The following is an 11,851-nucleotide window of genomic DNA, read 5'->3' as shown; positions in this document are numbered from 1 at the left end:
TGATTTCTTTCCTCCCGGGACTGAGAGTGACGTTATCATGGTTACCTAATTAGATAATTCTAGCAAGGTCTAGAATGTACAATTGATGCCCTCGAGTCCACTGCAGAGAAGAAGTGAGGTTTTTGCACTCTGCAAAGAAATGTCACCAGATTAAGCAGTTTCACGGATATATCTTTATACCTCCCCATCTCCTTTTATGTATTGTTCTTGAGTTGCCACCAGTTTAGCAATGCTCGTGTTTCACGCTCGCTTGCCAAAACATGGAAGTTTCTGAGAGCCCTAGATGTTGTTATTTACACTCTCATTCAGTTACACAGAGATACGACTAAAAAAATCAGCCAGTACAGGGGATGTGCTTGACGAGAAACTACTATGGTATTCCATACAACCATGCTGGTGGAATCCGGGAAGAAAGAGGAGATTAAGACGTATAGCAAAGCACCGCGCTGAACCTGAAAACTTCCCTTTTTGTTGTCGTTGTTAATTTTTGTTCGGTATTGTTTATTACTTTTAATACCTTTAGGACATTAAAATCAGTCTCTCCAGCAACTATACACATGGAGCTATTTGTAGCAGGAGCAAAACACGTCCTCAGGGTTTTGCTCTAACCAGTGCTGGTCTGTCCTTTCTGATGCCTCAAATATTTATCGACATATTTATTTATTTTATTATTTTTTTTAAAGATTTTATTTATTCATTTGAGACAGAGAGATACAGAGAGAGAGAGCATGAGCAGGGAGAGAGGCAGGGGGTGAGGGAGAAGCAGGCTCCCCGCTGAGCCAGGAGCCTGAGTTGGGGCTCAATCCCAGGACCCCCGGATCATGACCTGAGCCGAAGGCAGACACTTAACCATCTGGGCCACCCAGGCGCCCTATAGACATATTTATTAAAGCTCAGTTTCCTCCCAAATTTTGTGTTCCTTAACACCGTTTCTTATCTCCTTTGTTCATCAATCTGACCCATATTTATTTACTACTTACCGTGAACTTCACGTTGTCTGTAAAATAAAAATGACTAAGCACCAGTCCACTTTCTCACAGAACCATTAAACCAGCGAATAGAATTCTACAATCTATTTCCTAGATACACTTCTGGGTCGTATTGAATAAGGTGCAAATATTTAAGGCTGCTTGTATTTGTAATGTAGAAGAAATTTCTGTTTTTCGGTCATGTAACATTCTTTCAAAAAATAGTTGTTATGTTTAGAGAATAGCGTTCTTCAAATACATGGAATAACGAGTCGACTACAGTGGAGGGAGGACGCAGTGATCTACGTGTTTACGTAAAGTTACCATGCAAAGGATTTCTCCAGCATCATTGAATTAACCTAACGGGTGCAAGCAGAGAGGCCAGGGTTGCTTACCCATTGTATAAAAAGGAAAATAGAAATTCATTTTGTAAAATCATTTTCACTTGGCTTCAGTTGTCTGGATGTAATTATTTTACTTTTATTAGTATATTGAAATCATTACATCTGTTTCCAAAATGTTCGGGAATGGAAGAATTAACAGGAAGCCAGTTTTGCAACCGAAACCCCTTTCTCTCCAAGCATAGCATCCATGGTGATGAATGAGCATCGGGGAAAAAATAAAAGCTGCACGAAACCAGAAGGAAAACCTCTAAATGCTCAGGTGCCTTGGCGAGAACGAGAGGGTCCATCTCTCCGTTTCCTCTGAAAACCACTCTTAAAAATCCCGGAGTACATGTTACAGCAATAGTCAAAGGCCGAGTGAATGTTTTTTTCACTTGGTAAAATTGTGCAGAGAAATTCGAATGTTTTGAGAATGTCAAATCGGGTTCGGTTACTGTGATTAGAAAAGAAACCAAGCAGAGCCACGCTGCTTTGTAAAACTGAAAATAAATTCACTTAAGCAGAAAAGGCCCCTGTAAAGTCTGTAGAAGATAAATTCAGGGTCAAGGAAGTTCTCCATACTCTTTCATTTATTTGCTGGGCTCTGACTCATTTGCCAGCCAGAAACTTCTGCATTCATGTTGTTATTTTCCACTTAAGGAGGTCATTCACGAATTCATTCACTTACCATTTACTGAATGTCAGGGAGCACTGTGTAATGGAAATGGGAGTGAGCAGAGGTGGGTCTCACCATCCAGCGGCTCCCCGTCTAATGGAGTAGCAAACGGATCCCTTAACTCACCCAGAGTATCACATTATGGATTTATAATGATATGACCACAACTTCAGCAGCTCAGAGTCGGTTCTGACTATCACACACTAGGGAGTATTTGACCTTGGCCTCAGAGAGTAACTAGCTTTCGGTCTGCCTTAAGCTAGGGAAGGTATTTTAGGGGAAAAATAAAGAATAAATAAATGGAAGTACACACTTGGAAGAAAAGTAGAGAATAGTGTGGCTAGAGCTTGTGTGCCTGAGACAAAAGTAGTAAGAGATTGTGATTAAAAAGGTAAATTTAAACAACATAATGACTTTCCTTGATACCATAGGGGCATAGAACTTATGTAATAGTGACATTTAGACAATGTTTTACATTTAAAAAACAACAGTGACCCTGCATCTTGACTTTATCAGTTAGGGCTCTAGGTTGTAAGTAACAGAATATTCTGTGCAAGTGGTTCAGGCAGAAAGAGAGCTTATTGTTGGTTTGCATAAATGAAGAAGCCCGTAGAGAGACTTCAGGCACCGCTTGAATTCAAGGACCAGACAACATCCAGGATCCATGTCTGTTCGTTCCAGGCTGACTCCGTTCTTGGGCTCCTGGGAGTAATGTCTTACCTCACCCTGTGGCCATGAACTCAAAAGCTTGTTATCAAACACCCAGGGGGGGAAAAGCCAATCTCCTGAAAGCTTACATGACAATGTGACAATGCTGGCATTAGGTCCCTAACTCGATCACATGACAAATTCTGAAGCGAGCACTGTGGGCTGGGTCACGGGATGTACTAATTGGTTTTTCAACCGAGGCCATGAACTTGACCCCTAGAGCCTGGGCTCTGTCAGAAGTCATGAAAGCACCGTGGCCAAAAGTAGAGGAGCTAGTGTTGAGCACAAGACAAATGGCTAAAGTGAGTTCTGGAGAAGAACTTGCTGGTAAGTCTCCCTGCTAGTGAGCCGCGGAGCCTTCTAATCCCTAGCCCCTTGCTGTTGCCCTCTATCATTTCAGAATGACCTTAAACTCTGATGACTAAAGACTTTTTGCAAGGGAGTGATACGGCCAGGTCAGATTTCAGGAAGGTGATTTGTGGTAGCAGGGAAACAAACGAAAGGCAAGAGACACTGAAGGCAGGGTGACAATTTAAGGACAGTCCCTTGTTTGAAGTAGGGCACGGGCAGAGGGGCGGGCAGGGAGCCGGCCAGCAAGGGCATGTCAAAGATAGAATCAAGTAAACTTAAACCCATTAGGGAGAAGGCGAGGGAGAGGAAAACACGCCATTTGTTCCTTGTCCCTCACCCTGAAAAGTGTGTTAGGGATCAGTTTCCCCAAGAATTGGGTATTTCTTAAATTCCTTTCATATGAGCTGCTCGTTCATTTAATAAGCCATTCAGCGAATAACTATTTGGAGAAAATGTGTCAGACACTGCCAGGTAGTGGGAGAAAACTCGAATGACAGGGACCCACTCTTTCCTCAAGAAGCCGTCAACCAGAAACTCTGGCCTAAGAAACGAGGTATGACGATGGCATCGAGAAGGCAGGAACACAGGAAAAGGAACAAAGTCGCAGGAAGGAGAAATAATGGAGGCAAAGAGAGGGCCCTATTGCCTCAGACTGAGGCAGCCTTCCTTCCACCATCGCGAGAACTTGCGGCTCCCAGCTCTCGGCTTTCCTGCTCCGAATTGCCCTCAGCGGAAGGGAGTGACCTCATTCAAGGCACACCCCCTGGAAGGGATGCGAGTTCACACAATAACTGGGGTCTACACTCTCAGCCTCCTTGCCTCAAGGCAGGAAAACTCTGAAGGGCCATCCAGTTCCAAAGCTGCGAGTGGGACCAGCTGGGGTGACTGGGGTGTGTCATGTTCAACTCCTCCTTCTGCTTAACCGCACGTCCTTCCTTCCCCCGTTGGTTTTGATCCCAAGAGTCTCCCCCAGTAAACTTCCAGCGTGCCCACCGTCTTCTCGGGGTGCCCGATCAAAGACGGTGGACTGGGCACGATCCGCTGAGATGCCTTCAAGAAGTCGATGTAGGGACACCTGGGTGGCTCAGGCCTTGTTAAGCGTCTGCCTTCAGCTCGGGGCGTGATCCTGGAGTCCTGGGATCGAGCCCCATATCAGGCTTCTCCGCTGGGAGCCTGCTTCTTCCTCTCCCACTCCCCCTGCTTGTGTTCCCTCTCTCGCTGGCTGTCTCTCTCTCTGTCAAATAAATAAATACAATATTAAAAAAAGAAGAAGAAGAAGAAGTCGATATAGATGCCAAGCAGGCAGGCACCCCCAGATCTGGAGCAGGCACCCCCAGATCTGGAGCTCGCGTGGTAGCTGAGGACCCAGGCTCGTGAGTCAACAGCACTTAGTGATGGGGAAGCTTCTCTCCTTCCAAAGCCATAAAGACTTTCCTATATTTTGTCCTCAAGATTTTAAAACGTTGTCTTTCACAATGAAATTCTTAACCCATTTGAAATTTCGTGGTTTTTTTTTTAAGATTTTATTTATTTATTTGACAGAGAGAGAGACAGCCAGCGAGAGAGGGAACACAAGCAGGGGGAGTGGGAGAGGAAGAAGCAGGCTCATAGCCGAGGAGCCTGATGTGGGGCTCGATCCCACAACGCCGGGATCACGCCCTGAGCCGAAGGCAGACGCTTAACTGCTGTGCCACCCAGGCGCCCCTGAAATTTCGTTTTTGCTTAGTGTGAAGCAAGCATCACTGTAATCTTTCCCACGTTGATAGCCAGTGTTTCAGTACCGGTGAGTCTTCACCCAAGGGCGGTATTACATTCGCCTTATAAACTGTAGGATCAGTTTGTCAAGTCCTAAGAAACTTTCTGTTGGAAAATTGATAGGAATAGCATTATGGAGAACTGACATAATTGTAATATTAGGTGTTGTTAACCATAGCCATACCACATATCTTGATTCAGTTGGGTCTTTCAAGTCATTCAATAAATTTTTATAAAGGTTTTACATATATTTTGTTATTTTTATTTATTAACGCTTTCTATTTTTAATTGATGCTCTAAATAACATCTCCTCATTGTATTTCCTAACTGTGGCCGGTATATACAGAAAACTTGCTCAACTTTCTCCTGAATCTAAAGTCAAGTGTCTGGAGATTATTCTGGGATTTCTATACAGAATACAACATCTGAAAATAATAAGATTTTTTTTCTTTCCAACAGTTAATTCTATTTTTATTTTGATTCAGTATGTTGGACAGAACTTCTGAAAAATGATGAATGAAATTGGTGATAGTGGGAAGATACCAAGGAATTTTTAGGTACAAAGGATGGATGTTGAACATTATTTCTTGCTCTCTCTGTATATATTGAAGCAATTATATAAATTTTTTTGTTTGATTTGTTCATGTGGCAATTCACATTAATAGATTTTCTAAGATTAAACCAATCTTGCATTCTTGGAAGATACTCAACTTAGTCATCGTGTATTTGTTTTATGCAATAAAGGATTCTGTTTGCTAATATTTTCCTCAGTATTTTGCCTCTATGTTTTCAAACGAGTGCTTGTCTGATTTCCTTGTCAAGATGTCCTTATCTTTTGTTTGTTACGCAGATTATATGAGTCTCATAAACTTGGCCGGGAGTAAGTAGCCCCCCTTTTTCTATTCTTTGGAAGAATTGGTGTAGGAATGGAGTTATCCGGTCCTTAAACTTTGGAATCTTTCATCTCTGAAATCACTTTGTGTCTCGTGGTCTTGTCGAATCAGTTTCTGTAGTGTGTCTTTTCTAGGGAATCTATCCATTTCGTGTAGGTTTCAAAATATGGGCACATAAAGTTTTTATAATGTTTTACCTTTAAAAAGAATCTCTGCTGCATCTGTAGTTCTGTCTTCTTTTCATTTCTAACACTGTTTTTTGAGCCTCTCCTTTTTATCCCGAGCAACCTTGCCAACTTTGTCTTTTCAAAGAATCCGTTTTTGTCTGTGTTTACCCTTTCTTATATCATTGCTTTCTATTGCAATAATTACTGTTCTTATCCTCATTATTTCCTTCTTCTACTTTACTAAAACTTATAATGCGGATCTTTTTTTAGCTTTATAAGTTGGATATTTAACTAAGTGTTGGACTGCCTTCTTTTCTAGGATAAACATTTGAGGCTTTACACTTTCATTACTGCTTTAGTTCAATCCCACAAACTTTGAAATGCGGTTATTTTCAAATTATTTTATTCCAAGTACTATCTAATTTCCACTAAGAATTTTGTGAGCTTTTAATACAATTTTTATATTATTTTCAAACTTTCAGATTTTAAGAAATGTAGATGTTTATTTTAGACTAGATTTCAATTTATAGAAGCGTTGCAAGGATTGTACAGAGAATTCAGAGTTTCCATATATCTTGCACCCAGTTTCCCCTATTCTGACATCTAATGTTACCGTGGTACATTTGTCAAAACTGATGAACCAACATTGATACATTATTACTAACTAAAGTTCATACTTCAGTCGTATTTTCTTAGATTTTACCAATTATTTTTTCTGTTCCAAGATCCCATCTAGGATATCACATTACATTTAGTTGTACCTAGAGTTTGTTCTCTACCCACAATCTTAATTAAGATATAAATAAACAGTTAATAGTTGTAAAAAGACAGTTTTAAAACCTTAAAAAATTAATCTTTAAAAATCCACAAAAAGTCAAAGATGAAATACTTTTTGACTCCCTGACTTTGTGACAATTTGTTAGGTTTTCTTTGTTTTCGATGACTTTGACAGTTCTGAAAAATATGAGTCAGTGTTTTGTAGAATGTTCTTCAACTTGGATTTGTCTGATGGTTTTCTCATGAATAGTCTAGGGTTGTGGGTTTTTGAAAGAAGAAAGTGCCATTTGCATCACATCCTATCAAAGCTCTGTCCTAGGGACATTTCTTAATATTAATGATGTCTATCTTGATCACATGCTTAAAGTAGTAATTGTCAAGTTCCTCCACCGTGGAGTTACTCTTTTTGCTTCATTCCACACTATGCTCCTCAGAAGTCAGTCACCCTGTACAGCCCTATAGAGTGGGGGGTTATGCACCATCTCACGGGGCGGGGGGGGGGGGGGTCATCGACGTCACTTACTTGTTGTTCTTTTCTAGAGTCAACTGTCTCTTCTCTCTTATTTTTCCAGTCAATAATTTGTTTATATCAGTCTGGATTTGTAGATGGTTATGCCTACCTTGGGTGATAATATCAACTATGTTATTCATTGTGTTGTTCAAATTATTTCATCCTTGTCTTTTTATGGATTTTTAAAGATTAATTTTCTAAGGTTTAAAAGCTATCTTTTTTCTATTTATTAACTGTTTATTTCTATATTAATTAAGAATATGGTTAGAGAAGAAACTCTGTAGGATACTTATTCTTTGAAATGTATTAGAAATACTTTATATTCTAGTCGGTATTAAATTTTGTAAATAATCCGAGTACTTCAAAATAATTTTTATGTTCCAATTATCTAAAGCAGTTGCCTATCTATATTAGATAATAAGTTTACTAGATTGTTTTGTCTGCTAAATATATATATATATAATATATATATATATAATCTCCAGAAATATGTACAAAACTCTTCCACCACTGTGTGACGGTAAATATTCAAGTTCTCTTTATATATTTGCCATTTTTATTCATATATTTTGCAACCACATTATTAGGAAACTGCAAGGTTAAATTTATTTTATTTTCTTGATAACTTCAAGCTAAAATTTTATGTAGTAGCCCTCTTTATCTTGAATATTTTTTATTAAAGGCCTATCTTTCTGACATAATGAAATTACATATGTTTTCTTCTGATCAGTGCATGCTTGGTTTATGCCTTTTTCATTAATTTCCTATAATCTTTCTGTGTCCTTATGTTTTATAGGTGTCTATGGCAAATATCCGATATCTGGATAAAAAGATACACTATTTAGTTTTACAATCTTTGTCTTTGAACAGAAAATTTTAATTTATGTTTATTGTGAGAATTTCATATGCAGATGTATTTCTACCTCATTTTAAGCTTTCTGTTCTCCTTTTCGATGTTTCGTTTGTGCCCTTTTCTACTTATTTTGGGATGCTTGATTTTTTTTCTTACCCTATTTTTAAGAAAGTATACATTCTGGTTTTTTAGTAGTCACCCTTGAGATTTGATATGTACATACAACTTACTAATATTAACTGATATTTTTATCCTATTTCAGATTAGTAGAAGGAACTTTGAAAATCCTAGATTATCCTCTTCTTGCTTTATGTCACTATTGATTTACATATTCATTGTGCTTTAAACTCCATGAATTAGGCTCACATACACATTTTTACTTTTTTTTAAGGACAATTTATTCTTCCTCGTAAAACTTTTTGGTTTTGCTTAATATTGTTTTAAATGATATTTACTCCTAGATAGGATACATACTCCTATGATATTTACTGCTAGAAATGAAAGTCCTGCCCTAGATTTTTAATTTCCCAGAGCAGTCCTTAAAATATCTACAGCTTAGATTTCACAGTTCCCGTCACATAATTGTGACACGTCTGTGTTAATTCTCTCTTTCTTTAACAAGAGTCTCTTGGCAAGTAAAATGTCGGCTTTGCAGTGGGACTAACTGAAGTTTTCTGAAGCCTGATTTTCTTTGCTTGATTTAAGACCGTAATTGTTTTTCTCTTGTTCGACATGAAAGTAATATTTCTTTTTAAAGAATGAAGCCCTTCTACCAACGATCTTCTTCACCCCAAAGAATGGATTCTAATAATGCATTTGAACGATCTGTCTTGCTGTACACCAATCCCATTTAAAGTCTGTGTTTCGTGGTTGAAAAGAATCAAAGCGTATCCCTGCCCCCTTAGAAAGGCGTGGAACATCTGAACGTTTTCTGTAGAAGGCACATCTGGTACCTAAAAGAGCGTGGAGAAGTCAGAATGTACCTGTAACCATTACAAAGATTATATGTAAGCACAGAGCATGTACAAGCTGATGGAGAAATATCTCTGGTATGAGACTCCACTCGTGAAATATGGAACTTATTACTGGGTTTCGGTTATTAATGAGTATACCAAAGGGTCTTGTGACTCCGTGGCACAGAGAGGGTTTATTCTTGGCTGAATGCCATCTGTCAACATACCCATTCTGAGTCGAATCTCCTCAAAGCCAGACTCTTGGCCAAATTTTTTCTGGTGCTCAAAGACTCATAATGTTTTGTTTTTAACATCTTCATTTTAAATATAACCCTAACCAGAAGTGACAGAGTTTGGAACGCTCAAGTGGCAAGGGAGAAGGAAGGCCTGGGACAGAGCTGTCACCCTCGAGGGTGACCATTACACTTAATACTCGTCTCTGCCCATGGGAGGATGTCTAGTGGCTTTGATTATAGGAGCCGATGCCGGGGACCCAAGCCAAGTTCCACTCACATGTAGGAAGCACACTTTCTGCTGTTTTTATGAGAAATTGTGGGTATTAATATCATAAATCTCCATGATTGCTGAGACAGTCCTGCATGCTGGGGCCCCACTGCTGGTTTGTACTTTATTTAGACCTTGCCCTAACACCGGGCTCCTTTCAAATTATTTTGGCAGGTGTGTTGCTGTTCAGCGGTAATTAGGAAGAAGAATGAGGGAAACAGAGATCAGACTCTGTCTTCCTTCTTGTTCAGCAGCCTTCTCTGTGCCCCGTGCTACATACCCGATAAGGAGGGCTGCACTTGCCATCTGGACCTGAGACGATATGGAAACGGAAATCGGAAAAGGACTGGAGGATGATCAAATCTCCCCATCAGAGCTGACCTGAAACTTAATTTGCCATTATATTCCCCCCATATATTCATCATGATTATAATATTCATTTTCTGAAATAGTCTTGATTGGAAATAGTCCATTCATTGTTCCTAAAAGGACATTTGCACTTCAGAGATGATGCGTCCCAAATCTGGGTTTAGAAATTGTTTCGAAATGTCTCCATTCTGCTACGGCCTCAGTGGATAATCTCTACTGTCACTTGTCCTTATTCAAGTTGAAATTAGTGACAATATAGGGTACCGATACACACACATTCTGGCCTTCCCATACCCGACCTGTCTTCCTTCTGATACTGACTTTCAGAGACACTATTTGGGGTTGTGAGCCTGCCACACAGAGACCAAGTCAAGTGAAGAAACAAAAGAGGTAGGTCTCTCACGCGTCCATAACTTAGTCTTTTTCTCACCCAGAGCCCTCTCCTTCAGCAAAATAAGAGCCCAAAATGGGCTTCGACAAATATATACGTCAGCTCCCCAGCTAATTCCTTGGTGTGGCCGGCCGTCCTGTGCAACCCAGGGTACTTGTCTGTATCTCTAGCTTCCCCGTACTAGATGCCAGGAGCACCCCACCCAGTGGTGACAGCCAAAAATGTCCCCAGATTTATCAAATGTCCCTGAGGGAGGCAAAATCACTCCATTTTGAACCACTAATCTAATATGAATGATTATTATATCCTTTTCCTGAAATTTGTTTTTGTGGTAGCAAGAGAACACTTGTCAATGATTCCTTTGAAAATTGACCTCTTTGAATTACTTCACTGCCCTTTTTTTTTTGATTAAGTGTGTGTCACCTTATCATTAGTGTGAGAGAGAGATATGATCTTGTTGTTTTCCTCCCAGTATTAAACAAACAAGTTATAATGACTCATTCATTGTGGGCACAAGAAACTTCAGCCTTCAGGTGCTCCGGGAATGTTCATTATAAATCATAATTATCTCAATTGTTTGGAGCTACCATTATAGGGCAGGGAACAATGACTTAGAATTTTTTTTCAATGAGAGAAGTTCCTTTCTACTCATTTGCTTTATTCCTGCAGCATCACACACACACAGGAGCTGTTTTATTCTTTATTGCACTCTTTTATCTTAGAATTCTGAACCTTTACAGGAGTGATAATCCAGACAAAGAAATCAGTCAGCACTGGAAAAAGTGTTAGGGCTCTGGTGGGTTCGCTTTAAGGCGATCACTCTGACTTCGGATAGTTCAGAGAGCTCTGGGATCCCCAGCGGTCCAATTGTTACAAGCTGAAGGAAATTCTCCCTAAATGTCATATAGGGATTAAGAATCTTCAGTCAGGCAGACTGTTGTTTTGTTTCTTTCCAGCAGTTCTTTTTTCTTACATCGCCAGGAAGTGCAGAGGGCTATGAAACTCCATCATGTTTGTTTGTTTGCTTGTTTGGTTGGTTGGTTGGTTGGTTGGTTGGTTGGTTGGTTTTGTGGCAAAAGGTGATCTGAGACTTGCTTTTGTTATAACTTGTTGGTGAGGTCAGAAGGAAGCAACTGACCTGCTCACCCCCAGCAACTTGGTGGCTTCCGAGATCTGCTTAGAAGAACATAAGTATTGCCTGCAATGAAGTAGCTTAGGCCAACTCACAACACAAGTAAAACTTCTTATCTTTGCAACAATCTCAAAAGCCTTTGTTCATTCAAGTCTTCATTTAGCCAAAATGTTCCAAATCCTATGCACAGGCATTGTGCTGGGGCTATGATAGTAAACGAAAAATCTCCCTGTCCTCATGGAGCTTAAGATCTGATGGAGTAAAGAGGCATTAATTATACACTTTCGTAAATCACTGTTCCACGTTCTGAAGGAGACCTACCTGGTCCTCTATGAGGTCTGTACGCAGGACGGCAGGGAAGGCTTCCGTGAGGAACTGATACTTAACGTGGGGATATGAGGAGCCATCAAATGCTGAGTTGGTGAAATAGGGAGAGAACAACGTTTCGAGAAGAGACACA

The sequence above is a fragment of the Ursus arctos genome, unplaced genomic scaffold (genome assembly GCF_023065955.2).
Source record: "Ursus arctos isolate Adak ecotype North America unplaced genomic scaffold, UrsArc2.0 scaffold_2, whole genome shotgun sequence".
NCBI classification, from domain to species: domain Eukaryota; kingdom Metazoa; phylum Chordata; class Mammalia; order Carnivora; family Ursidae; genus Ursus; species Ursus arctos.
The sequence above is the reverse complement of the archived record's forward strand: the minus strand, read 5'-3'. Positions refer to the sequence as shown.